General features: G+C 33.0%; 1 protein-coding gene across 3 annotated transcripts in view; it reads left to right on the plus strand.

Moving 5' to 3' along the window:
- The window catches only part of CADM2 (cell adhesion molecule 2), a 1,075,698-nt gene that overhangs the window by 572,950 nt on the left and 475,225 nt on the right, over positions 1-27,523 (plus strand). The gene's annotated exons all lie outside the window — the stretch shown is intronic.

The following is a 27,523-nucleotide window of genomic DNA, read 5'->3' on the forward strand; positions in this document are numbered from 1 at the left end:
GGGGGGAAAAGAGGTGGTGGTGATGGTGGAGGGCACTTAAGGGGAAGAGCACTGGGTGTTGTATGGAAAACAATTTGACAATAAAATATTATGGAAAAAAAAGACTTTAGACAAATCCAAACATTTTATTTATAGGTATTTAATTGGTACTCATTAAAGATCAAACAATTAGGAAGCACAACTAAAATTAGAGTTCAGTTCTACGACATTTAACTACGACATTTAAAAAATAAATTGGAGACAGGTGTACTTTAGCAAATATCAGAATTCAAAAAACTTACAATAATAATTAAATCACTTTGATATCCTTTTAGGAAGACTTAAGTTATTCAGGACAATCTTACTGAACAGGGACTTTACAATTATATATTTCTTTAAGAATGAATATCATTGTCTTTTTTAATGTTCTTGTCTACATGTGTCTTGGTATATATGATTAATGTTATATTATTAGAACCCTATTTATTTTCCATAATTAAGGTACGATTATTTGGCCAACCTTACATAAGTAATACCAGGGATAGCTAAGTCTGTAGATAACTAACTCTGAAAAAAAAAATCTGGACATACTTTTTATAACAGGGTTGAAATTAGGACCAAGAAGTTGATGATACTGATAGTAATAACTATGTATCAAATACTTCAGCTAATTCACTGTGTTTCACCTTTAAAAAAAAAGGAGTGTCGGATATAATTCTTCTTACCTATATACAGGGAAAAACATTAATTTCTAGGAGCATAATTCTCCCATGGATATATGATTGTCAGGTGCTACAGGCCTGGCTGGGATTTTTTATTTCTTTATTTTTGACAGAGGGAGAGAGAGAGAGAGAGAGAGAGAGAGAGAGAGAGAGCACACAAATGAGGGAGGAGCAGAAAGAGAGAGGGAGAGAAAGAATTATGAGCAGGCTCCTTCCTTCTCACTGTCAGCACAGAGCTGGTCTCTGGGCTCAAATCCACAAACTGTGAGATCATGACCTGAGACGAAATCAAATCAAGAGTCAGATGTTTAACCTTCTGAGCTACCCAGATGCCCCCTGGCTAATTTTGAGAAAAGCTGATTTGAGCCACTTTACTTCATGGACTATTTACTGTTGTTCTAGAAAATTAACCAATTTGGCCTCAATATTCTTTATGTTTGGAATATGTACGTGGTTCTCAAACTCTGGTGTACATAAGAATCCTGGGGAAAGTATTGTGCAAATACCTTCTTCTTAGCATTTATTTACGATAGAGATTCTGATCCAGGACTAATGAGGGACCCAGTAATCTACATTTTTATATGCACATTTAGGAGTGAAGACGATTCCAGCGCCCTAGTTATTAACAAGACTATTAGAAATCAACTAAACTCTTAAAATTATTAGAATATTAAATATATAAGAAGGTTCACTTTTCCCTCTAGGAATGAGCATCCATAAACTTTACCACCAACAGGTATGAAACAGATTATTCATATTACTATTTTAATCAGAAATGAAAATGAAGTTATAGTTTATGTTGGAATAAAATATCAATGTGATAAATAGTAAATTGATCTACTAATTGATCCATTTATTAAAAATTAATATTATCTGTGTTCTATGATGTTATTGTATTTGAGACCTCAGTAAATGAGATTTCATTTTTTTAATTTCTTAATATTTTTTTTGAGATTTGAGAGACAGAGAGAGAGAACAAGTAGGGGAGGGACAGAGAGAATGGGAGAGGAAGAATCCCAAGCAAGCTCCATGCTGCCAGCCCAGAGCCGAAGGCAAGGCTTGAACTCACAAACCATGAGATCATGACCTGAGCCAAAACAAAGATTCAGTTTCTTAACTGACTGAATCGAAATAAAAGGACATAAAGTAATTTTAAACTTTAGTTGCTTTGAAATTGATGTGAGTTAACTCTACCTGTACTTATCTTTAAAAAAAAATACAAATCATTGTTTTACTAAAATTAAACTCTGATAATCTTATTTAAAATGTCTAAGTATTCCAGTGCTTTCATTGTGTTTTTACATGTAAATTAAAATATTAAAATCTAGAGTTAGGGTAAATCATTTAGTAAAATAGTTAAACAAATTTTCTGATTATTTTATATAGAAAAAATATTTTATAGGTGGCTTACACTATACTTACGTGTGTGAACATGTCCTTTGATAATTACCAGTCTATTTGATGCTTTCAACAGTTTAAAGTAATCTATGTTGTTTCTGTTACACTCCGCATTTCTTGCTTGGCATTTAAGATGCAAAGTAACACTTTTTCCACAAGATTTTAGATGCTGTTACTCTTGATTTAAAATAACTACCTTGGTCTGGATACGGATAAAAAATAGTGGCAAAGAAAAGAAAATGGACTGTATAGTAGAATTTGTTGTCTTTCTTTATGACTCAAATTGATTTAAAAACAATTTATATAACCAAAGTAACTATGTCTTAAGATAATATGTATGAAAGCAGGAAGAAAATGAATCAGCCTTGAAATTTGATGTTATTTTGATTTGTATTCTATGTTATACCTTTAAATGGTTCAGTACGTTTGCTAGGAAAAAAGAACAAATTATATGGGACGTAAAATCACCTATAATTTCTTACAGAGTATATACCCTTGCGATTGTCCTTTGTTTCACAAGGTATTTTAAATAAATTCTCCAAAGTTACACATAGGACAGGTTTCACATACTTTGATTTCAATTATTCTTTATTAACAATAGTAGCAACACACACACACACACACACACACACACACAACTAAGTTATAGATTGTATTGTGACTTTTATTTTGTGAATTGGAAAGATAGAGGAAATATTCTTATGTTTGAAATATGTATTTTTAATATTTAAATATTTTAAGGTTTAGTAATATTTAAAAATATTTATAGATTTTCATGTTTAACTAAAACTCAGAGTAAGCCCCCAAAGGTGACTAATATATATTATCTGTATATATTATATATATTCTTATAGACATATATTTTACTTTATATACTTTTAAAAGTATAACTCAAACACTATACTGTAGCTTTTTGAATGTCCACAGATTTACCTTAAACAATGTTACCATTGTTTTAAGGTAAATTAAAAGAATTATATAATAAAAATAAATTATAAAATCCATGCAATTTACAAGTGTAGCAGTAGTTATTTACATTTTGAAACTTCCCTCCAAACATTATTTTAATGTTCATCAGATCAGTTGAGAGAAAGTATAGATTGCTCTAAGTCAGCAGAGAGATGATTTATTTCACATGTATAGCCCTCTGAATAACTTTGTATTCTCTCATTAAGAACAATAGTACAGGAAATCATTTACTGATCATTTTACAATGTACATAATGTCCTGTGCATGCTTAGGCAACTATATGGTGATTTACAAATCTGGACAGGCATCAAAATTACTGAACTTAGAAAATAATTCACAGTGTCAATGTGAATAAATTTCTAGATTTTGACAATATATTTAGTCCAATAAAATAAGGCTCTTTATTCATGAACGAATTTGAAAGGTATTCAAGCAGGACTCCTAAACCATTTATTCTGAATTATTGGCTTTATTATTTTAATACCATTTTCATGTCACTTTGTGGTAACCTTGTGACTGCATAACAGAAACTAGAAAAAGAGATCAGTGCAGGGCAGGATGAAGAGTTATAAATCAACAAGTATATTCTTTTTTTTTCCTTTTAGAGAAAAGAGGGGACAATTATGTTATAATGAGAATTGCCCTTACTGCCTCAAGGTTTCATATAAGAATGAGCCGAAGTGATAGATGAAAAGTAAATAAAAATAAAATGTAGATTAAAAGCAGCATTCAATCATATACACACTTGTGTATACTTAAAACTTGTGTATTTAATTGCAACTAAGATGAAAATTATCTCTGCTGCTTGTGAATTTAGAGAGGACAGAGATCAGAGAGCTGAGGTAGGAATGAGAATAATAATAACCAACAATTATTAAAATAGTAGACTTCTAATTTTTCAAAATAATAGAAAAAATAAAGTTGGTACTTACCCTGTTCAATTTATTCCTTCAATAATAATGATAATGATAATAATAATAATAACAATAATACTTCTTTTTTATTTGTGGGCAAGAGTTTCTTAGCAAAATCAAACACAATTAAATATAATTATCACTAGCATAAAACCCAATTTGTGATTCTTTTTTATTTTTAAAAATTTTTTAATGTTTACTTATTTTTGAGAGAGAGAGAGCAGGTGAAGGGGAGGGACAGAGAGAGATGACACAGAATTCAAAGCAGGCTCTAAGCTCTGAGACATCAGCACAGAGCCTAACACAGGGCTCGAACTCAGGAGCTGCGAGATCATGACATGAGCCTAAGTCAGATGCCTAACCGACTGAGCCACCCAAGCATCCCTCAATCCCACAATAATGTTTATCAGTAATTCATATGCTCATGCAGTGCTCATTAGATACACTCAATTTACTATAAGAAATATAAATGTATCTGGAGGAAGAAGCCTGAATCTATTGCTCTGCATCTATTTTTTAAACCTTAAACTAAAGATGGACTAATTTCGTGGTTTGTAGCAAACACTGGCTAACATTAGATCCTCTGCTTGGGGAAAAGAAAATAAATGATGATAATAATGATGCTGATTCTGTCATATAAAACATAGAATAAATTTTCTTTTCAAAATGGCTTATAGTTAGCATGATGGTGCTTTTATCATACTACACAATTTATTAAACATACAATGAATTACTTTATAATTCAGCAGACGTACATTTCTGGTTCTAATAACCCCATGAGTTTTTAACACTAACATTTTCTAGAATATCTTCTATGTATATGTGTATTTGTACGTTATATCCTTGCATCCTTAGGTTACTGGTATCAATAACTTGTTTTTACAACTAAAGCTTGAGTATCTGTTTCTTCTTAGTTTACAGAAGTGTTGATTGAAAAGCTATCCCAAAATTTAGTATGTATGAGGTCCCACGCAGGGTACAGATGGCATCTTAACCCCATCCATATGTTTAAAGCATCTCCTTCATTTGGAAGTCTTACAGGAACCAAAACAATCATGGAGAGAAGTGGTCTTTAAATTTTAATTTTATCAAAATAAACTAGATCTCTTGTGTATAGAACCTTTGCCAGAAATGGATTTTCTTCAATAGACAGTGAGCCAAACCCATTTGTAAAGGCCAAGGAAAAGACTGATAAGTATGCATTTGATTATATGAGAGTTAGATTAAATTATCTTTGTTTTGGCCATGATATTTTTGTTTATGCATGCACTTTCTTGGGTATTTTTAAATACTTTCCATCTAGTCTCTTTTCTGAGACTTGTTGAATTTTACTGTGCATTTATTTGTCTGTTATTTTGTTTATGTTACATCTTATACATTTATCAACATATGTGGTATAAATAAGGACTAGATATAAGAATATATATGTTTTATCTAAATCATATTTGGTAATAGTCTTACTCTTAATATAGAAAAGTGATTTATTTTTTCATATTTTCCTTTTATATATAAAAAAGACATCTACTTTGATAAACATAAAATCTTGTATACCTTTTATTCAAGTTCTTAGTGGCAATGTCCTAGCTTCTTAGGTTTCTTTCCATTTTATCAGACTGTGGTCTACATTTTATGGTGATGTGGACAATTAATGTTTTCTTTAGCTCCTAAATTAGTATATATTAACCAATTCATAAGCCACAGATTGTTTCCATCAGACAGGTCTTGTGAGGAATTATATATAAATATGTTTTTAGCTTTTTCTTTTCTTGTATGGATGCAACCAGAACAAACATACAATTTTTTACAAAAGTATTTTTTTATTACCTGAGCCATAATTCTGAATCAGTCATTCAAACTTCACTTCTGTTGTGCTTGCAAACAAGCCAAGATTTGTTTAAATGTAGGTAGAGAGAAATTCTATTTAGTGATGGCAATTGTTTGGATGATATTATTAATTTAAATGTTTAAGGAATGAAGAAATTATCAGATTAGAGCTTCCCGCCTGAGAGAAGGTTTACCCCTAACTCTTCCTCATAAGCCTCCCTAAACAAATTAATATAAACATGTCTATGTTGACAGCTAAACTGCCTTGGAAATGGGAAGAAGTTCTCTGAGTCATAGTTCCAGGTTAGAGAATTAACTCACCCATCTACCAGTTCTGAAATGAATAAAAATGATTGTTTATGGATTAAAGAAATGTAGAAGAAAGCTTATAGAAAAAAAAATCCTGGGAATGTCTTCACTCTTTCCATGAAACATTCCTACATGCCTGGAGTTGCTTTCAAAGCTAAGCTGGTTAACCATGAGGGGATTACAGTTTTATCAACAGCCTGATTCTGCACCAGCAGCAAGTGCACTGGCTTGATGACCAGCAAGGCCACTGACGCCACAGAACCTGAGTTTCTGGCAGTAGTCACTTTGTGTTAATACCATTATTGATGGTGGTTCAAGCAAGATAAAAGTTGCCAAGGAATGAGCTGAAGTACTAAACATTGATTTAAGAACATAGAGGAAAGAAAGAATGAATAATAATAAAAAAAAAAGACCCAGATTCAAGCGCTTGGCTAATTTCATATACTATGCCTGCCAAATACAGCCAAAGCACAGCTATGGGAGCCGTCGCCACTTGAGAGGCAGACATGCCTGGTGGAGGAAATTGGAAGGACTGAAAAGTCAGTGCTGAAATTGAAAGCAAAGAGTGCCAATTCAAATGCTGCATTGTGCAAGTACAGGGTGTTTTCCTTTCCCTTTTTCACAATGAGGCATTTCTTTTACTCCCTCCTGCTTTGATCAAAGAGCAATGGTCTCAACTCTCAGTCACCAAACTGCTGTGGTTTGTTGCTTATTTATATTAGCTATGAGTGGATAGCTACTCAACTAGCTATAAGAATTAAACTTCAAAATGTACAGTAAGTAGTATGGCAGTGCCCCATGAGTCCAGCTCCAACATCAAATGTAAACATTTTGACATATTTTCTTATTTGCATATTTTACATATTTTCTGATTTCATCCTCCATAATAATAGGACCTTGAGTTATATAAAATTGTTTTAAAGTTCAGAACAGGAGGAAGTCAAATGTTTCTGAGTGCCTTCTATTTACCACCTCCTGTTCTCGGCATTGGGGATACAGCCACGAACAAAACCATCTGTTCGTCTGTTCCTTCTTTCAATGAAAATATATCAAACCTGTCCTTTTTTATGGACAGGCATTGTGTCAAGTGCTGGATTTTTAAAGATAAGCAGTATGCAGATATTTAGAGTTTGAGACTCTACTCAAATTTACCAAATATCTTGCTTCTACTTCCTTATATCAGCCTTACAATTTTAGAGAACTGTTACTTCCCATTGATTAAATGCAGGAACAAGTAAGAAAGAATAAAAGGATTTGGTAGGGAGATAATCAAGAAAATTCTGAAGAAAACTTTGAAAAAATATTTCAGATTCTAAGTGAAAGAACAGAGGTCCAGTAAAGGTAAAGATGTTCCCATAAATTTATGTCAGCCTTGGTACTTGAAGCTAGGTAATGTTCACTAAGGATAGGATGAATTCTTGACTTAAACCCTATAGTTTGGTGGGAACATGGAATAAAAAACATCTGGACTTGAGTTTGATTAGTGGTCTTATGATCCTTTTCATAACTATTAATATAATATTATAATAATAATAACTACTTTGAATCAGCATCCTTGAAGTGTTTAGCATAATTCCTAACACATGGAAGGATTTTAAGAATTGCTAGTACCATTTTTATTAATTTCCCAGGAAAATACACTGGCTTCATATTTTATAGCCTGATCTAAGCTATATAGATCATCTTTTTCCTTTATTTCCTTTTTTTTTCTCTGTGATTAAAGGGGGAACGGATGTATGAGACAGCCAATCTTAAACAGACTCCACCCCTACCCTGGAGTCCAACCTGTGGCTCAATCTCACAACCATAAGATTGTGATCTGAGCTGAAATCAAGAATCAGACACTTAACCAATTGAGCCACCCAGGCGTCCCTGCCTACCTCATTTCAGAGACTTGTCCACATGTAAATATGCCAGTCAGTATCCATGCTATTATTCACTGCAAAGCTATCCAGTGATCAGAAATATCTAACTTGTGACTTAATAACATTTATTCAAGGAAGTTTTTGTACAGGAAGGGCAATCATGTCCTTACATTTTCTAATCAGTTTTCTGGATATATAAACACAGCACAATACTGTAACATTTGGTTTCTATTATCTTGCTCAATTTATAAATTAAAACTGATGCTCCAATATCACATGGGAAAATAAGATTCTATTTATCAGAAAATTATTAGGCAACACAACTGTGCCAGAATGTAAAAGTCACCTAGAAAATGAACTTGATAAATTATTGGAATGTGAAATTCTGCTGGGGTTAAGAGGACAATGTCACATAAAATTCATTCAAACAATAGCAAATCTGGCAGAGTACTTGCTGTAAAATCTGCTTATAGTAGTATTGATTTTCAGGAGTTGAGTGAGTAGACTAAAATGGAAATTTGATATTAAGTCAAATACCTACCTACCCACACCACTGTTGTAGAACTTTTATGACTTAGAAAATGATTCCACATATCACAAGAATATGGAATTTTTGTGGGGGGAAAATGTAATTTAGTTAAAGCATGAGACCAAAACTGAACTAATCAATTGATATGATTAAATTATAAAGGCACAAAAACTATACAAAGAGAAAAGACACTAGAGTATCCTAAGTGTATAAAATTATGAATTCCTCATGTATTTATTTTCATAGAATATTTTTAGAATGGATATATGCCTATAAAATCTATATCTGGTTGATTTTATTTTTTTATTGATTATGTTATTTTTGAGAGAGACAGAGAGAGAGAGAGAAGGAGCAGGCAGGAGGGATGGAGAGAGGGAGATATAGAATCTGAGGCAGGCTCTAAGCTCTGAGCTGTCAGCACAGAGCCCACATGGCCCTTGAACCCACAAACCCACAAAATCATGACCTGAGCCAAAGTCAGATGCTCACCAACTGAACCACCCAGGAGCCCCCAAAATTGTAAATAGTTTGGAACAAGGCATGACAAATCTTAAAATCAGTCAAGTAAAACTGTTTTAAGACTGTATTACATAGGACTCACTTTTGCAATGCTAAAAACATATGATCTAGTATAATTGAATAGCAATATATTCATTGTTTTAAGGTAAGAATAAAACCATTAGTTTTGTTTTTCCTTAAAAGTGCCAGTGGGGCACCTGGGTGGCTCACTCAATTGAGTGCCTGACTTAGGCTCAAATCATGATCTCGTGGTTCATTGGGCTTTGTGCTGACAGCTCAGAGCCTAAAGAGCCTGCTTTGGATTCTGTGTCTCCCTCTCTCTCAGTCCCTCATCTGATCACACTCTGTCTCTCTCTCTCAAAAATAAAAAAAGAAACATTAAAAAATTTTAAATAAAAATGCCAGTAGTTTGAAAGGTGGGGGGAGGGGATATTTATAGATGAGTGCTATTTTCAGTTTTCTTGATATCTATGTACAAGCCACTATGACCCTTGAACAAAATCCCAATCCTTACAGGGCACTAGAATTCACAAGTAGATTCTAATGGCAATTTTCATTTTCCTGTGAATTTTTAAAAAGAGAGAATTCCAAGGTTTTGAGTCAAGATCTTTGCTTACATATGAAACCACAGAGGCAGAGTTCACTAAACATAAAGCAAGAGGCTAAAATCTTCCACATAAATGATTGATCCCAAGGGATCATTTATGATGATCCCTGTTATGTGTGATGCTTTGGAGAGCTCCACATATGCTGGGAAACAAAGAGAAGGGGAACTCCCCTATTAGTGTAAATATGCTTTCTGTACCCACAGAACCCAGATCTTACATAAGTCATAGCTGCTTTGTATTTGTTCAGGTCTTTAATGAGGCCCCAAAATATTTTAACAGTATCTTTCCCTGAATTTCTTTAGAAACATTTCATTTGTTAATTGATTGTTTACAATTACAATTACAATAAGATTGTAAATAATTCTAGATCTTGGTATGTCTTTTGTCCCTATTAACATTGATTAGTGTGGTTCTAAAAACTTAGTTGTTCAAATCTATTAAGTGCATTTTGTATGTAAATAATTTAGAAAGCATTATGTACTCTCTCTCTTTCTTGCACCATTTTATTGTGGTAAATAACACAGTATAAAACATTTTAACTGTATAGTTCTGTCGCATTAATAGTGTTCACATTCTTACACATTTTCTTTTGAAGGAGATGGGCTTTTTAAACATACTTTATTGTCAAATTGGCTAACATATAGTGTGTAGAGTGTGCTCTTGATTTTGAGGGTAGATTTCCACAATTCATCACTTACATATAACACCTAGTGCTCATCACAAGTGCCCTCCTCAATGCCCATCACCCATTTTCCCCTCTCCCCCATCCCCCATCAGCCCCCAGTTTGTTCTCTGTATTTAAGAGTTTAAAGAGATGGACTTTGATTATAATAATTATACAACATAAATCTTATAGATGAGAAATCCCTCAAGTTGATGAGAAGTCCTGTGGGAGAGAACATCCTATGACCTATCTTATAAAAGGATGGAATTAACTCAGAAAATGAACAACTCTGATACTCTACAGTCTGGTCCTATTATTGATACTCCTAGAGTCTATTGCCTGATTTTAAAAGTTTATAGAATCTTTATTCTACACTCTAACTATACAATGGTAGTAAGATATGTGATTAATTTATCTTCAGAACATCAAATCATGTGTTTACATGTATGTGCCCACCAGAAATAATTTTAACATACATACTTGCATATTTTTCTATAAGACAGGGAAATACATTGATACATTCTTTAAAAAGATCTAGATATAAACACTTAGATATTATAAATGTTAGGATGGGAGGAGCAAAATATGTAAGAAGTATACTGATCTACCAATTCATGTCTGAAAAATGAAAACTACCTTAGGATGCTGAGAAATAACTCACCTGAAAAATAACTATCTTCTAAATGCAGACTTTGGGATCTGTGAACTAGATGTTGAATAATTGTGACTCCATTGAAAAGTGCTGAGATGTAAGGTAAATACTTAAACATTCTGCAGAGATGCAAGATGTATAGCTCAAAGTGTCACATATGTGTAGATCTAACATATGCCAATCAGAATACATCTGGCAAATTCAGGAGCTGGACGAAGATTCACTAGCCATCATGAACAAAAACAATTAGCTGGGTTATGGTGTTCTTAATTGCAGATGGTACCATGCCAGGGTATTCATACCTCATGGAGTTCTTCTGTTTATGCTCATTGAATAACACTGTTTATAATTGCTCATAGAGTTGTTTGGCTCTGGAACTTCTGCCAACCTGTTGGTCTAGAAGAAACAAAAAAGACTTTCAAATGTAATTTGAAGCACATTTTAGACTATTTTCATTAACTATCTTTAAGAAGGGTTTAGAGTATTTTAAGAGACTGACATTTAGAGTGTATAATCTTTCATGTAAGAAGTTTCATCTTTGTCTCCTGAGGCTTCTGTTTATATATGAATAAAACTGCAATGTGACATTTGCTAATAGTGTCTGCTGACGGAATGCTACATCTTCAGGGTACCTCACAGACGTATAAATTGTGGCAATTATTAATGAGATAAGTGAAACCATTTTGGAGCACAAATATGCTCACTTTTTAAGTCTTACCATATTTGATGTATACCACCTTTCTACTCCTCTCACCAAAATAATCTTGATTTAAAAATATCCTCATCTCTCTTTGTGATTTTATCTCTACTCTCCCTAGGGAGCAACAACAAAAAATCCAGGTTTTAAATGACCATTTATTAGATATGTAAAATTGGAGAGGACAATGTCTCCTCAGCTCTAAGACAGGGATAATAAAACATTTATATCTTTTGAAAATCCAATAAGATTATGTACTGGGAAAATTTCAGTGGAGTATTATATAAAATTAAATATTATTTACATTATTTAGAATTAATTTAAATTTAAGAATTCTAAAACCTTTCCCTATTTAAATTCTTTTTTACTTACACATTTTCTTTTGATTTAGAGATTCCAAGTTGTTTATAAGTAAGTACTTGAATGACCACTAAAACGTATAGAATGGAATATGGTTCAAAAAGAAATGTTAGAAGCTGAAGGCTAGCTCTCCAAATCTCTCTTGAGTTGTGTAAAAACATTTGAATGACAGTAAGGCATCAGTGCTTTTAAATAAAAACATTGTTTAATACTTCACTTTGTTAATTAATCAAAACTATTGCTTGATATAACATTCCAAATTTGAATTTTGCAAATGTCTAACAAATCCATAAATATATATAGCAAATATTTGTTACATGTAGCTTCAAAGTTTTCTTTATTAAGTTTATTTATTTTGAGAGAGAGAGAGAGAGAGAGAGAGAGAGAGAGAGAGAGAGAAAACATGAGAAGGGGAGGAGAAGAGATTGGGAGAAAGAGAGAATCCTGATGTGGGGATCGAACTCATAAATTGTGAGACTGTGACCTGAGCCAAAACCAAGAGTTGACACTTAACTGACTGAGCCACCCAGGTGCCCCTCAAGGATTTTTTTAATACAGTTTCATGTACATAAGATCCCATCAAGAAAATGTCAAAAAGAAGTGTACAAAATAAGAAATTATACATTTTATTTAGGTGTCTCAAAGGTGATTGATTAATTATCCGACTTAAAACATGAGAACCAATTTATGAACCCGTCAAATTTTTTTGAGGTATATTTTAAGTTAGGAAAATTTTCTCTACCTTTTTCCTCACTCTAAAAATAATATGTCCACTAAGTGTATATAAGAAGTTTCACTGTGACAGCATCTTCTATTTTAAATCTCACTTAAAGTGAGTTTCAGGCAATCAAGAAGCAAGTGAAAATGAATAATTTTGTGAAGCAAAATGTAAATAAGTAGAAATATTTTTTTAAAAACAACTACATTCATGGAAAGTTATAATAGAATGTAATCTCTAAATCATTGCTTTACATTGTAAAATCTGACTTGAATTGAACATTTCCTATATTTTGAACTGAATATATATAAACTTGCCTCTCCTATTTGAATCAATGTGAAAGTATTAATACCTAAACAATACATTCCTTTCTAGAAAACACTGGAAATTTGCTCATAGACAAGTATCTATCTTAGATACTCAGTAATATCTCATAGAGACATGCTACTTTATTAGTATTATGTGGGTGTGTGGGTGTGTGCGTGTGCGTGTGTGTGTGTATGTCTAGTAACTGGGGAGTAGATGAACTTGTTTTATAAAACTGTTTCTAGCAATATTCTAATACTTTAGAAGCAATATAAAGAAAGTAATAATCAGCCCCTGCCTTCAAACAAATAAAATGCACTGTCTCTGCTTTGACCTAAGACTGATCAGAAAAAGTCTTCTCTCTAAGTGGAGATACAACATGCATGCTAGGCTGAGACGTTCAGTTATACTATGGTCATAGGGCGGATTTCGGAGGAAAGCATCTCACCTTCATGATGCAAAATTTATTTATTTATTTATTTTATTTACTTATTTTTTATTTTTGAGAGAAAGAGAGAGACAGCATGATCAGGTGAGGGTCAGAGAGAGAGGGAGACACAGAATCTGAAGACAGTCTCCAGGCTCTGAGCTAGCTGTCAGCACAGAGCCTGATGTGGGGCTCAAACCCACGAACCGTGAGATCATGACCTGAGCCAAAGCCGGACGCTCAACCGACTGAGCCACTCAGGCACCCTAATGATGCAAAATTTAAAACATCAGCTTAGTTTCTGAAAGTGTTGAATTTTTGTTCTTAGATTAGTTATAGTAGAAATTATAAACTTTTAGTACTTTCACGCAATCTATGCAGCCCCATTTGACAACCAAGTTAGTGGCAATTGAAAATGACAAGGATTCTGTAGCTGTATTCTGACCATTGTTTTAGTATTGTCCCTTCTGTTAGGAAGAACAGGCAAACTTAACCTCTGTCCTCAGTTTCAGGAATGTGTGGTTTTCATAAAAAACTTTATCCTACATAATGAACACTGTGACTTTTTAATTGACTATTTTCTTCTTTGAACTGACTCCTAGAAATCCAAATATGTTTTCTATTTTTAGGAGGTTAAATGTATGCCTTTGGTGATCAAGTAGACCTGGGTTTAAATCCAATATGTCACATTCCTCCTCAATTTCTTGTATAAAGGAGATAGTGACTATGTCACAGGGTAGTATCAGTGATCAAATTGGCTGACACATAAAGCATATAAAATAGTGCTTGAAACTTAGAAATGTTAAACTTATGTTGTGTATGAACTTTATCAGGCTGCTGCATGATTGCACACATTATGAATTATGTCCCCTGTAGCTGAGCAGTATGTAACATATCAGCAATAAATTTTATCTATTGTTTCTTTTAGAACATTTATCTTTTTAAAAATGTGATTAAAAGTGCTATATTGCATGTATTTTGATGCCAACTTTAAACTATTTTTAGTAGAACACGGATAATAAAATAAACAGATTAATATTTAGATTTCTCCCCCACAACTACATTATACTACACAACTTCCATAGCAAAAAAAAAAAAAAAACACTCACTGTTTTGTTTAATTTATCTTCTCTCATTCCTGATGGCTATAGTACAAATGTGTGTTAGTATGTATTATTTAAAGAAGAGAGGAAAGGCTGTAGACAGAACTTGTGTCCTTACAATTCATGGGTAATTATAGAGATCACATTATAAGACAACAATGCACTCTGTTCAGTGGTACAAAAGTGATATCAAAAGCTTCACACAGATTAACATGTATGGAATATAGATTACAGGGTAGAGGCAAGGAGAGAAAGTATAACATGTAAAGAGTGATGAGGATAAAAAAAATCTGAAAGCCATAATCTGGATGTCCTTATATATAGTTTTAAGGAGTTTGCACCTTTTTTTTTAATTTTAGAAAAATAGCATGCAAGCAGGGAAGAGGGGAAGAGGAAGAGAGAAGGAGAAAGATAGATAGATAGATAGATAGATAGATAGATAGATAGATAGATAGATAGATAGAACCTTAAGCAGACCCCACACTCAGTGCAGACCCCAATGCTGGGAGCATGACCTGAGCAGAAATCTATAGTCTCACGTTCAACCAACTGAGCCATCCAGACACAACTGCACTTTTTTTTTAAGCAAGATTAAAATCATCATAGTTTTGTTTGTTTTATTTTTTTTTTGGGAGGATACAATGAGTAAGAGGCAGAGAAGGAGTGAGAGAGAGAGAGAAAGAGAATCCCACAAGGGACAGAGAGAGAGAAGGAGAGAGAGAAAGAGAAAGAGAAAGAGAGAGAGAGAGAGAGAGAGAGAGAGAGAGAGAGAGAAGAGGGGCTCACCCAAAGTGGGTCTCATGCTCACCTAAAGTGGGGCTTGAGCTCACCCAAAGAAGGGCTCCTGCTCACCAACTGTGAGATCATGACCTAAGCCAAAAACAGATGCTTAATGACTGAGCCACCCAGGAGCTCCATAGTTTGTTTTGTTTTGTTTTAATCAAACTTTTCATTCTGAGATATTTATACATTCATGTGAAATTTTAACAAATAACAAATGATATTTAACAAATAACAGAGATGCCAGAACTAGAACACAAATAATATTGTAATATCTTGCAAAACTAGGTTACAGTATCACAACCATAGATACTGTTCTATCACAGGGATCCCTGGTATTACCTCACTTCTACCCATATTCCTGATCCCCAACTATTACTAACAAATGTTATCTAAATGGAACCATAAATCATTATATGTGCTTTTTACAATGTTTGGATTCTTTTCATTCAGCTTAAATCCTTTGGATATATAAAAGTTGTTGTATGTGTCAATAGTTTGTTCCTTTTGAACATTGACTAGTATTCAATGGTAAGAATATAATACAGTGTATTTAATCATTCAGCCATCACATGATATCTAGGTTGTTTCCAGGGTTTTGCTATTATGGATAAAATTGCCATAAACATTTATGTATAGGTTTTTGTGGGAATATGTTTTTATTTCTTTGGAATAAATGTCCAACTGTGCAATTGCTAGTTCATATCATAGCTACATATTTAGTTTTATAAGAAACTAAGAAACTGTTTCACAAAGTGGCTATACCATTTACATTTTCACTTATATGAGTTATCCAATCTCTCTGAATCCTTGTCACCATTTGTTATTGTTATTAATTTTCACTTTAGTCATGCCACCATCGGTTTTTTAAAAGCAAATGATTTGGTTCTATTAATCTTTTAGAAGAAACTTTGTGATGGCAGCAAATGGAAGATGGAATGAAATGGGAGAAACTTGAGTTATCAATGTCATTTAGAAATGCATTGCAGTGATTTAGGTTGGAGAGAAAGACCTGATCCACAATATAGCAATGAGGGTTGGGAGGGATTTCTGGAAGAATCTTATGGTCTTATAAAGATGTTATTCAATGTTTTAGACAATTTTAGATTGACAAATTAAAACTGGTTGACTAAGTCAAATTTAAAGGACATTTCTTTTAATCTCCAGTGGCAAAATGACCCTACTAAGTGGAAACACAACTTATTATACATAACTGTTATTCAGAGAACAACTATATAACATCAATGGTAATTATCCTTTAAGGTAGATTGCTTTTATGAGTGTGTTTAAGTATTTGACAGATTCATTTGAAAACCCAGAATAGTCAGTTAAAAAAGATAATTTGATATATTTTTCAGCCCACATATTTATTTGACAATCTACCTATGTGCTGTCTCTCTCTTAAAGATCTGCCAGATCATTTGTATTGACTTTGTGGAAATTTTTGTAGTCCCAACAGGACCCTAAATAAACATGGGTTAATAGTTAATGCACATGGAAATGGAGGCTACCAGGGGTTGCCCAGAATGATAATAGAAATAGTTTATGAAACCCAAGAAATACGTTTTTGAAACTCTAATTAATGGAAATTAATATGAAGAATCAAAAAGAATAAAATTATTCTTTAAGGAGCCGAACTAATAGATGTAAACTGTCTAACATATTTAGCTTCAATCTTGTAGACACACAGCAATGTTAACGTCTATATTGTATTATCAAAGCTGTCTGTGCTTTGATATGAATTTTTCTCAGGCATATGGTATTTTTGTGAGGGCAAAAATAGGTAGCATTTTAAAAAACTGATTTCAAGACTTAAATTTGAGTATCAAAAAGCACGTAACCTAACGGAGTGATTGGATATAGTGTACATTTTTAGAGATGGCTGTCATTGTCTCAGGGAAAAATATAGAATTTTGGGTTCTCCCATTACAGATAGAATCTATTGTCACAAATCTGGAAATCAATAAAACTTGTTTTGGGAGAGTAAATGATAATTTATTTCTCCCAAATTAGTTGATAATTTATCTTCTACATCGTCCACCAGTGAAAGTATTACCAAGATTTTCTGTGAATCTAACCAGGTGCGGAGTACTGTTGAAAAGTGAGAGGTGCAGCTCAGGAAAGGGAAACTTGAACCGAAATTTGAGAAAAGCACATGAGAATTTTTTATTTTACTATAAGAACAACTAAATATTAGCAGCATGACCATTCTTATTGTTATACTTGTTAGGTATGCAAAGCTGATGGTTGTGTGGCCTTTTGCCTGGAGCTAGGTTGCTTTAGAAAAGAGTCCACATCAGAATCATTTTCCCTGTGCTTCTGTTTGCACCATTCTGAAGCAGGGATTCCTACAAGGACTTTCCTTTGACATAAAATTCTAATAATTTTACTGATGAATCTGCAAAGTAAGAACATTAAACTAATAAATTATCCATATGAATGTACTTTCAAGATGTTAATAATTTATGCCAAGTATTCTCATTTTATATAATTCCTTTCCTCAAAATGGCTTTCTTCAGTTGAGTTATAAAGCTTAGCGAAAGAGAGTAATGGCCTTGGAGTCTTATACTTTAAAAAAGAAAAAACCTTGCAGTATAGTTCTCCAAACAGTTTTCTGCTTAAATTTCCCAGACTATCCATTTAGGGAACCGTCAGCTTGGGGTGTATGTGTATGTGCTTAAACATTAGAGAAAAAATAGAGATTTAACATGATCAAATTGATGTCTTAAAAAAATAGAGATTTAACATGATCAAATTGATGTCTTAAATTTTATTAATGATGATTATAAGAACACATGTCTGTATTCTGTATTCATGGATAAATGTCCATATAGCATATTGAATTCTTACAACACATTGTAGATTAAGATATTTTTTCTCATGCTTTGTTGAGAATTCAAGTTAAGATGTTATTTCTCCCAAAAGTATTTGGATTGTAATTCTGATCTCTGGTTATTGATAGATTATATCATCTGTTAAATGAGTCTCTGGCACTAACGGGTAATTCACAGACTATTTTGTGAGGGAGGTCTGTTTTCCAGGTGATGTTGAGCTCATAGCCTATAGTCATCAGACATCTGACCAAATAACGAAAGGCATGACCTTGAGACAAAGAGCTTTTAGTAGTATTCAGTGAGCTCTGACACTGCCTATGTCAAAGACAAGGCCGACTTCACAGTCTCTGTTAGCCATCCAACTAATAACAAGCCGGCTTACCAAGCCTATATTTCAAAAGATTTGCATGATATTTCATGCTACAAAACTTTATAAAAATAAATATAAATTAAAATAGCTTTTTAAATCTATGTATGCAGATATACATATATTTAAATATATGTACTTAGTGCTCTGATGGAGTATACAAAAATGCAGTGATTTTAGTAAATAATATATTTTAATAAAAAAAGCATAATTTCTAGATGAGTAAGTTGTTATTGTCTTTAGAGAAAAAAATAATAGCTTAATTCAAAGCCCAAATGACAATAACTATAACAATGTAGAAAAATGTGTGCTTTTAGAGACAGCTGGATGGGTTGGTAACTTAAGCAGCTGACTTTAGTTCAGGTCAAAATTTTACGGTTCCTGAGTTGGAGCCCCACGTCCGGCTCTGTGCGAACAGTTTGCAGCCTGGAGCCTGCTTTGGATTCCGTGTCTCCCCCTCTCTCTCTCTGTCCCCTTCCCCTTCTGTTCTCACTCTGTTCTCTCTCTTTCTCAAAAATAAACATTAGAAAACAAGAAAAAGAAAAATGTGTGCTTTTAGTGATGGTGCTTCTATTGTCTGCAACCATTACTGGATTAGAAATCCTTGAATTCTAATTCAGGTTATGATCTTGTATAAATAGGTGTTCTTGCACACATTTTTCTTGAACATATTTTTGCATAAAATGAAGCAATTGGATTAGGGTCCAGATCTAAGATATCTATAAGAAAACTATGACACAGTGGCTCACTAACACCCTACAAGTTGATCTGATCTTATTTCCTACATTATTCTTCTCAGAATATGTTACTATTAGTGTTACCACACTAGTCTTTATGAAATTTCTATCCGTAAGAACCAGTTCCACCATATTCCACCACATCCCTAATACCACTTACGACTTTATTGCAATCGTTTATGTATGAAGCAGGTACTAGTAGTAAAATCCAGTTTCTGATGTTCTAAACTGTCCACAGTGCTGAAGGGTTATCCAGATTATGCCCTGGCATGTCCATGAAATATTTTACTTAATCAGTCTATGCATCCCTCCACTTCCCTTTTCCTAGTTTCTTTGCCTATGTGAGGTAAAATGTTGTTCGTTTAAAGTTCAAGCAAAGTCCATATTTCTGGTCCTCAGTCCTGACAAGTGCTTTAGTCTTTGACATTCCCTCGCTCTTTATGCATGGCCGCGGGAATTTGGACCTTGATGCTCCGTGCTGTCACTCAATTTCTAATCATAAACAAAGGATGGATTTGCTTTAGCAACACAGTTTATCTCCTTGTCTAATTAGTGCATCTCTGGCTGGGGTGCTGCTAAGGTAGCACCAAATCTGGCTTCTAGTTTCATGCCGCTAATGAGGATTTTAGTCTGCAAGTATGTTTGCCTTTAGCAACTTGGTTTATTTACTTCGTTTTAGTCCCATTTATCGTCAGTCCATTACACTGTTCCAAATTGTAAAATGATACACAGTCACAAGAATATTTCCTGTTATATCTCTAGGACAGGATCATCTGCAAAAACGTGCTCCTTGGCTGACTCATGTACAGACTCACAATCTGCTCAGTTTCTTGTGGCTTTACTAACCTTCAAGGACTCAGTTGTTTCATCTTTTTTTAGCAATATAGAAATATCCAAATGGGCTCATATTAAACAAAAATTCCAACTTGGTAAAATGTGCAGGAGAAAATAGGTACTCAGGGTGAAATCTTGTGTTGCGTGATATATTTCCATAGCTACAAATTTAGAGTAGATATCTCTTATTTTTGATATTAGATACCCTCTCTATGGATTGAGAAATTTCTCCTCTCACTCATTCTAGACGATTTGATGAAGATGTCCATTAGTGTACTTTGTACAGTTTTTTGTTACAAGAGGCACTTGGCCCTAACCTAGCCAATCATGAAACCTCATCCTTTTCTTCAGATGGAGGGCGCATTACCCAAGGAGGATCAGAGTTCCTCACTGAGATTAAATGGATACTAGGAGAATTTTCTTTTTAAAATTATCCTCTGTAAGATAGTTAAGTCCTTAACAGTTAACAACCTCTTTTTTCCAGCCAGTAACACCCTGAGTTAAAATACAAAGGATGATGAAGAAAGAGGCATGGATATATGGATCTAGCCAGGTCTAAAATGAGATTACTCCTATAATTCCCAATTCCATGTATGAATACATTTTTTTTTTGGCTTAACCTACTTTCAATTACACTCCTTCAACCAAAAACTGTTAGCTTGTCAAAAACATACTTTTTAAAAATGATTGTTAGTAGCTTGATAATCTAATGGTTTGCTAAATTTCATGCAAGATCAAAGGAGCTGGTATAGGATATATCTTTTAAAAATAGATTATGTTGATTCTGTGTGACATATATTTTATAAGTAGATTATGTTGATTGTATGGAATTACATACTTGATAATATTACTATAGAAAATAATGACATAAGAGGAAGTCCATGAAACATGACTTAATAATTATGCATGCAGAATAGGTTTCCCACAGAAACTCTGATTTGGGATGACAGTTGTAGGATAGTAAGATATTAAAATGTTGAGTGGAGAAAAGGAAGGAAGACTGCGAATGAAGATCTATTACAGATGTATTTTTTAAGCAGCATGCACACACATGTGAGAAGAGCATTTTCAAGAAACTGCAAAGAACTCAGCACAGCTTGAGTTTAGAACTAAAGATGACAACCAAATGCAGACAGAAGTCAAAATATGAAGAACTCTGAAACTTTTAACCTCCATGAACTTTAGTTTCTTAATTTATAACATGGAAATAAGAGTATCTTTTCTGTAGTATTTTATGAGTTTTAACACAATTTGTGGAAAGTTCTTAGCCAAAAAAGCACTTAGTACATGGTTTTGCATTGCTATAGTGATAATGAATTACGTGAACCTCCTCGTATATCCACAAGGTTGTCAACTTTTTAGGACATAACATATATTATAAAAACTAGTTATATAAGCAGTAAATTTATATGTTTTCAGGAAAAAGGAAATTAGTTTGAGAAAAATCATCTCCATAACTTTATCATTTGCCTGGGGAAGGCTGGCCTCTAGTGGTAATTTCCTCAAACTGCAGACATTCAGTCCTCAGAGCTGAGAAATGATTCAAAGTACCTGCCAGATTGAAGCCATGAATTAGGGTCTCATTTGAAAACAAAGACTATCTGGCAATTTTGGAAACATTAAATCTGAATTCCTACCATATATCTTCCTTCAAAGTCCTGAATCTGATAGTTTTTAAAGATGAATTTGTAACAGTGTTGCCCAAAAGATTATATATATATAGTATAGTATAGCAGTTTATATAATTTATATATATGATTTATATATAATATATAGTGTGTATATATTATTACATTGTTTATATGTACTTCATATATAACATTTTGTATACTCTATATAATATTGATGTACAATGTATCATATACATAAACTTTATATACATATATGTCATATCCTTACATACCTATTAGTATAGCACATATATTCTCTCTTAGAAGTACTGTCTTTTTATAAAACAATAATGATAGTACATTGTAGCTTTTTTATGTACTTCTTTATCTGGATTTTATGTTCTAACTTTCAAATTGAGGAGCTGCAGTTCTATTTATATTCTCACATTTTCTTTCAAAATTGTACTTTAATTCCTAAGCCAAAAGTTTCAAAATATTTTTTTATCTCTGTTCATTTAAAAAAAAGTCATCCATTGTATTTTATAATAGTCATTTAGTGTTCACTGAGAGCTACAAAGAAGAAATAGCAACAGATGGAACATAATTGTGGACAACATCCTATTGTTAGTGGACCAAAATAAAGACGATTGTAACAAAATTCTCTACCTGTCAAGTTCAGGAAAAGCATTTGTCTCTGTCAATGAACTAGTAAACTTCCCGTATAGATAGTGAAGTCTGTATAACCCATCTGAATGTTTTTTTCATTTGTTTCTCCATTTTTGTTTGCTGACTCACCATGGGTTTTCTAATCTTCATTGTGGATTCACCATTCATAAACTACTTACAAATTTTAGTTCCATTTAGTTGCATTTTAATGACAACAGGTTTTTAAATATAACATATAATGGAAATATATATAGATATAACACATATTTAAATGTTGAACATTAGCACTGCAATCTGTGAAGTCTATTTTCTGACTTTTTTAAAAAAATAAAGTTTATTAAATATCCTGCTATAATTTTTTATAACTAGTTCTGTGTAATATCATATAAGGAGAGGACATTTCTTAATAAACAATACTATTATGTTCATTCATTCTCTCATATTAGGTCCTCTATTCCACTGAAAAATCCTCCTCTAGTGATATAGGATTTATATAAATCTGTGCTATTAATCACTCCTCATTTACCCCAAAATAGCTTTCAGCTATAGGAAGTCAGCATTGTCAGATGTGCTAATGATTATGCAGTAGTTTCAAAACAAAATGGAAACACAAAAGAATATATTTTAACAAATGAGTCAAAAGATCTACCATTCATTCCCAACCCTCTACCACAGCATCAAAGAGATTTTTTGTGCTATTATTTTGAGATTAGGGCATTGAATTTTCCCTTAAAATAGGTTTTCTTACTAGTATGGTAGAAAGGTTTTGTAATGAGAGGTAGATGAGGTTAAAAATAGGGCAAAGGCCATACATTTTTTATAACACTCTCAATATATTAATATTCTAGAGTTCTTTAATTTAACAGATCTTCCAGAAGGTAAATTTGTATGCAGTTCAAGCCCTTGAAACCGTAATTTATTCATTAGCATCGCTTTCTCTAGCTATTCTTTATGAAATGGCATCATGATACTTTGCAATGGAATGTGATTGTGCAACCTGATATTACTTGTGTGTGCAGATAAAGGAGGAAGCAATGATTGTATTCCCATTCTTTTGCATACTATGAATTTAAATTTCAATTAAATCAGATTAGATATTCTGTTCTCTGCCATCTTTATTTAACATTAGTGGTGATTAGTTTCTAATTTCTGTTGCTACTGATATCAGCTTTATATCCTCCCATCTGTGAATATAAAGTGAAGGCTTTCACACATTTCCATTATATTTATTTGTGTTTTGAATTTACAGGGTTTTAAACATCTTAAAATTTAACTAAGCATGAAATGTTTCAAATTAAGAACCACAGTCTTAGAAGCATTAAAGCACACAATCAGACGTTGAAGACTATAGCTGGTAAAAGTTCCAAATTTACTTCAAGTTGTGTCTCATTTTCTCCTTAAAATAAGTGAAGAAAGAAGGAAAGAACATAACTTAGATCCAGTGCTAATACCTGAAATAAATTTACAAGATATTTACAAAAAGAAAACCAGGTGTGGCACATAGTTTTGAATTATGAACTTAATTTATAATGTTTAAAACATAATCCTTTAACATATGACCACCGCAAACCTCCATTCTTCCCCTCATTTTGTTCTTTTCCTGTGTTTTCTTTGCAACCAATTGAATTTCAGGCAACCATTGACTCTAGGACTCTTTCCTGGTTTCTCTTCCTTACTTCTCTCACATCGATGGCCCCACTGTCACTGCCTGAGCTTAGAGCTTTATCATCTCTTGCTTTTGTGCCTGCCACAGCCTCCAGCGTAGTATTTCTGACTAGTAAATTCATCCTCTACAAGGTCGCTAGACCAACTTGTTCAAAATGTAAATTTAGTCAATGCATTCCATGGTTCCCCATTGCTTGATGTCCAGGTTTTTAAAATGGAATGAGGTAGCTCTTGATTTATGCCAGGTAATTGCACTTACTTGGATTTTTAAAATATTAAGTCTTGAAGTTACTGAAGCAATAGTCATAGGCCAAGAACGTAGGAGGTAAATATGGAAGTAGATATTGATAGTAATTAGGTTTGAAAACTTTCAAGAAACCAGCACAGACCAAATCTCATATAATTGACACATTAGTCTAGATATCTGTGTATTAACAAAATCGTTCAAAATCTCTTACTGGTCTCCTTTTCATGTAAAGCAACAGACAGATTGCTGCTGGTCAGGAGACTGGATGATAAACTGACTTTCCCTAAGTTCCCCCACTAAGAAGATGACAGGTCTGTTCTTTGCCTGCTGCTGCAGTTTCTGAATCTGTAAAATGGGGGTAGTACTGCTTGACTTGCCTTTTAATTAAAAAGAGATGTCATATGTTACAAATCTACATGAAAAACAGAATTTGTCATAACTTAATGATGTCAAAGTGTTTTCAAATATTTTAGACCATTTGATCCTCACAATAAGGCAGTGGTTAAAAACTTGTCAGATGCTAGACACCTTTTATATAATAAATACTTTATAATGCTCTCTCTACAAAATAAAACTAACAGATGATACAACTTCAATCCATATGAGATTTTTAAAAACACAATCATCTATAATAAGAGGAATATTATTCAAAAAATGTTTGTTACTGAAATTATTAAAGTAATATAATAAGCATTACTTTCTTAATAAAATACATTTAAAATAATGGATAGGCTTGTACAAAACAAAAACAAAAGCAAAAAAAAAAGGGTTTTTTTTAAATGTCTCTGACATATAAATGTGTGTGTGGGTGTGTGTGTGTGTGTGCGTGCACGCATGTTTGTGGGTGTACACATGCATCCTGCAGTGTATGTATACATTTACATGAACATATGGGAAGAAGTCATCAATTAGATTTCTTGGTAATATAGTAATCAAGTAAGTAAACATTTCTACTCAGCTAAATCACTGTCAATGGCTTCTACATCAAAATTGTGAGGACTGTCATGAATCCATTCCACAATCTTTTTCAGTTTGGATCAGGAATTAGAAATTAGAATCATTAGTATCATTTAAAACTGGAAAGTTTTGAAGTTTAGGTTATTTCTTGACCCACTTCATCATTTCAATTGTTTATTATGATGCTTAGAACTTAGATGGAATTGTCCATTTTATCTGAAGGAGAACAATACCTCTAGTAGAAGGTATCAAATTGTCATTCGTCACTTGTGTTTCAGTATTTCCCTTGTTCCACTTAGAAGAGAAAAAAAAGAAAGAAAAAAGAATTTTTGTGATGCATCTTAGTTTGTGGAAAACTGTGGGTGGTAGTGTAAAAGGTGGTTAGAAAATTATCCCCTAAAGACATTTTAGGTTAAACAACTCTCAGAATATGATTGGAACTAACCCAAAGGTATTGGAATGAAGGGGTGATGCGGGTAGTAAAGGTGGCTTGTGGCTAGAAACTAATTAGCATTGAATAAATTAGTAATCAAATTTCCTTTTTCATATATAGATATGATCTATTCCAGGGAGGGTCTTGGTATAATTGACCTAAATATTGACCTATTTTTGCTATCTTTCCTGGTATCCAATAAAAAAACTTTTGATAGATGAGAATCTGTCAAATGACTTTCCTAATATTATTTTATTAACAAATTCATGTTTTTGTTGAACTATGATGCATAGAAAATTCAATTCCAAAAATCTTGTAAAATACTGTTTAAATTTTTGTTTATAAATTCTTGCATTAGTATATATTTCATTGGTGAGAATTCAATGTGTTAGAACATGTAAAGTAGTTTAGAACAAGATTTGACAATTGGTAAGTGTTCAGAATATGCTAGCTATTATTTTACTGTTATTTATAGATTCATTCCAATATGTAAAGGTGTACATATCTACATGTGAGCATTTTAAAAGAGTAGTATTATTATATATCCAGCATGTCTTTTATTTTTGTTGGGTTTTTACTTGGTGAGACTACTGAACGTAAATTATTGTTGGAGTGTTTATGTTGTATACAAATCTGTTTTAGTAGTAATTAATGTCTATGTTTGAATGTTTTCTCAAAACATTTTCAGTGCATTTTTTCCTTTATTATACCAACCAACAAACAACATAGATATTACATATTGAGCACTAGGCCTGTGCACAAATATTTGTAAAATCCATTTTAGGAAAGAAGCTAATATCAAAAAAGATGAGATTTATATGAATAAGAATAATTGTTATCTCTTGTCATAAGTGCTAAGCAGAAATGGATAAAAATTAGAACAGATCCATCCTGAAGAAGTCAAGGATGTCTTTAAGAAAAAGGGAAGGTTTAAGGATAAGTAGGAGGTTCTGAAACAGGAGAACCAAAGCATCTGTGAGAAAGTCAATGTTTCAAGAAATCTAGTCATTTCAAAAGCGTGATTTTTTTCCTTATATTTGCAACAGAATTACAAACAATCCTTTGCTAAATTACCCTTAATGTAAGAAGGTTTTGGAATTGAACACTGTATCACTTGAGAACTTGCCCAATGATGCCTGGAATACAATAAACTTGCTTATACGTGGAAAGCTAGGTTATCACATCTTTATTTCCTAGTGACTGGATAATTACCTGGACAATTTCAAGATAAAAGTAGAGCCAAATAAAGACACCATTAGACATTGCAAGTGTTTAGCAAGCTTCGTGACTATTTAGTCTTCAAAGAAAGATGAACTGAAGATTTTAGGTAGAGTCTGGTGAAGATATATTTTAAACCATGGTATTTTTTGTAGTTGTTACTTCAGAGTCACTTTAGCAATATTTTGAGGAAAAAAACTTAAAAACTCAATAAAATAAAGCATGAAAAGTAACTATGAACCAGAAGTCATAACTGCATAATTCAAAAAATTAAATTCCAAAGTTACTCAAGCAGATGATAATTAATTTTTTTATGCTTGGAAAACAAAGGAATTCTCAGACCATTTATTGCAACAGTAGTGTAAGAGCACTGTGTTAACTGGGGCTGTCATAACAAAATACCATAGACAAGGTTGACTCAAGAGCAAAATTATTGTCTCACAATTCTGGAGGCCAGAAGTCCACAACCAGGAGGTTGGCATGGTCAGGCTCTGGAGAGCTCTCCTCCTGACTTGTGGCTGGTTGCCTTCTGGCTATGCCTCAGCTGGCGGACAGAAAGTGCTTATAATGGCAAAAATCCATCATGACTGCTCCACCCTTCTGAACTTACTA

This window comes from Suricata suricatta, chromosome 5 (assembly GCF_006229205.1).
Source record: "Suricata suricatta isolate VVHF042 chromosome 5, meerkat_22Aug2017_6uvM2_HiC, whole genome shotgun sequence".
NCBI lineage: Eukaryota > Metazoa > Chordata > Mammalia > Carnivora > Herpestidae > Suricata > Suricata suricatta.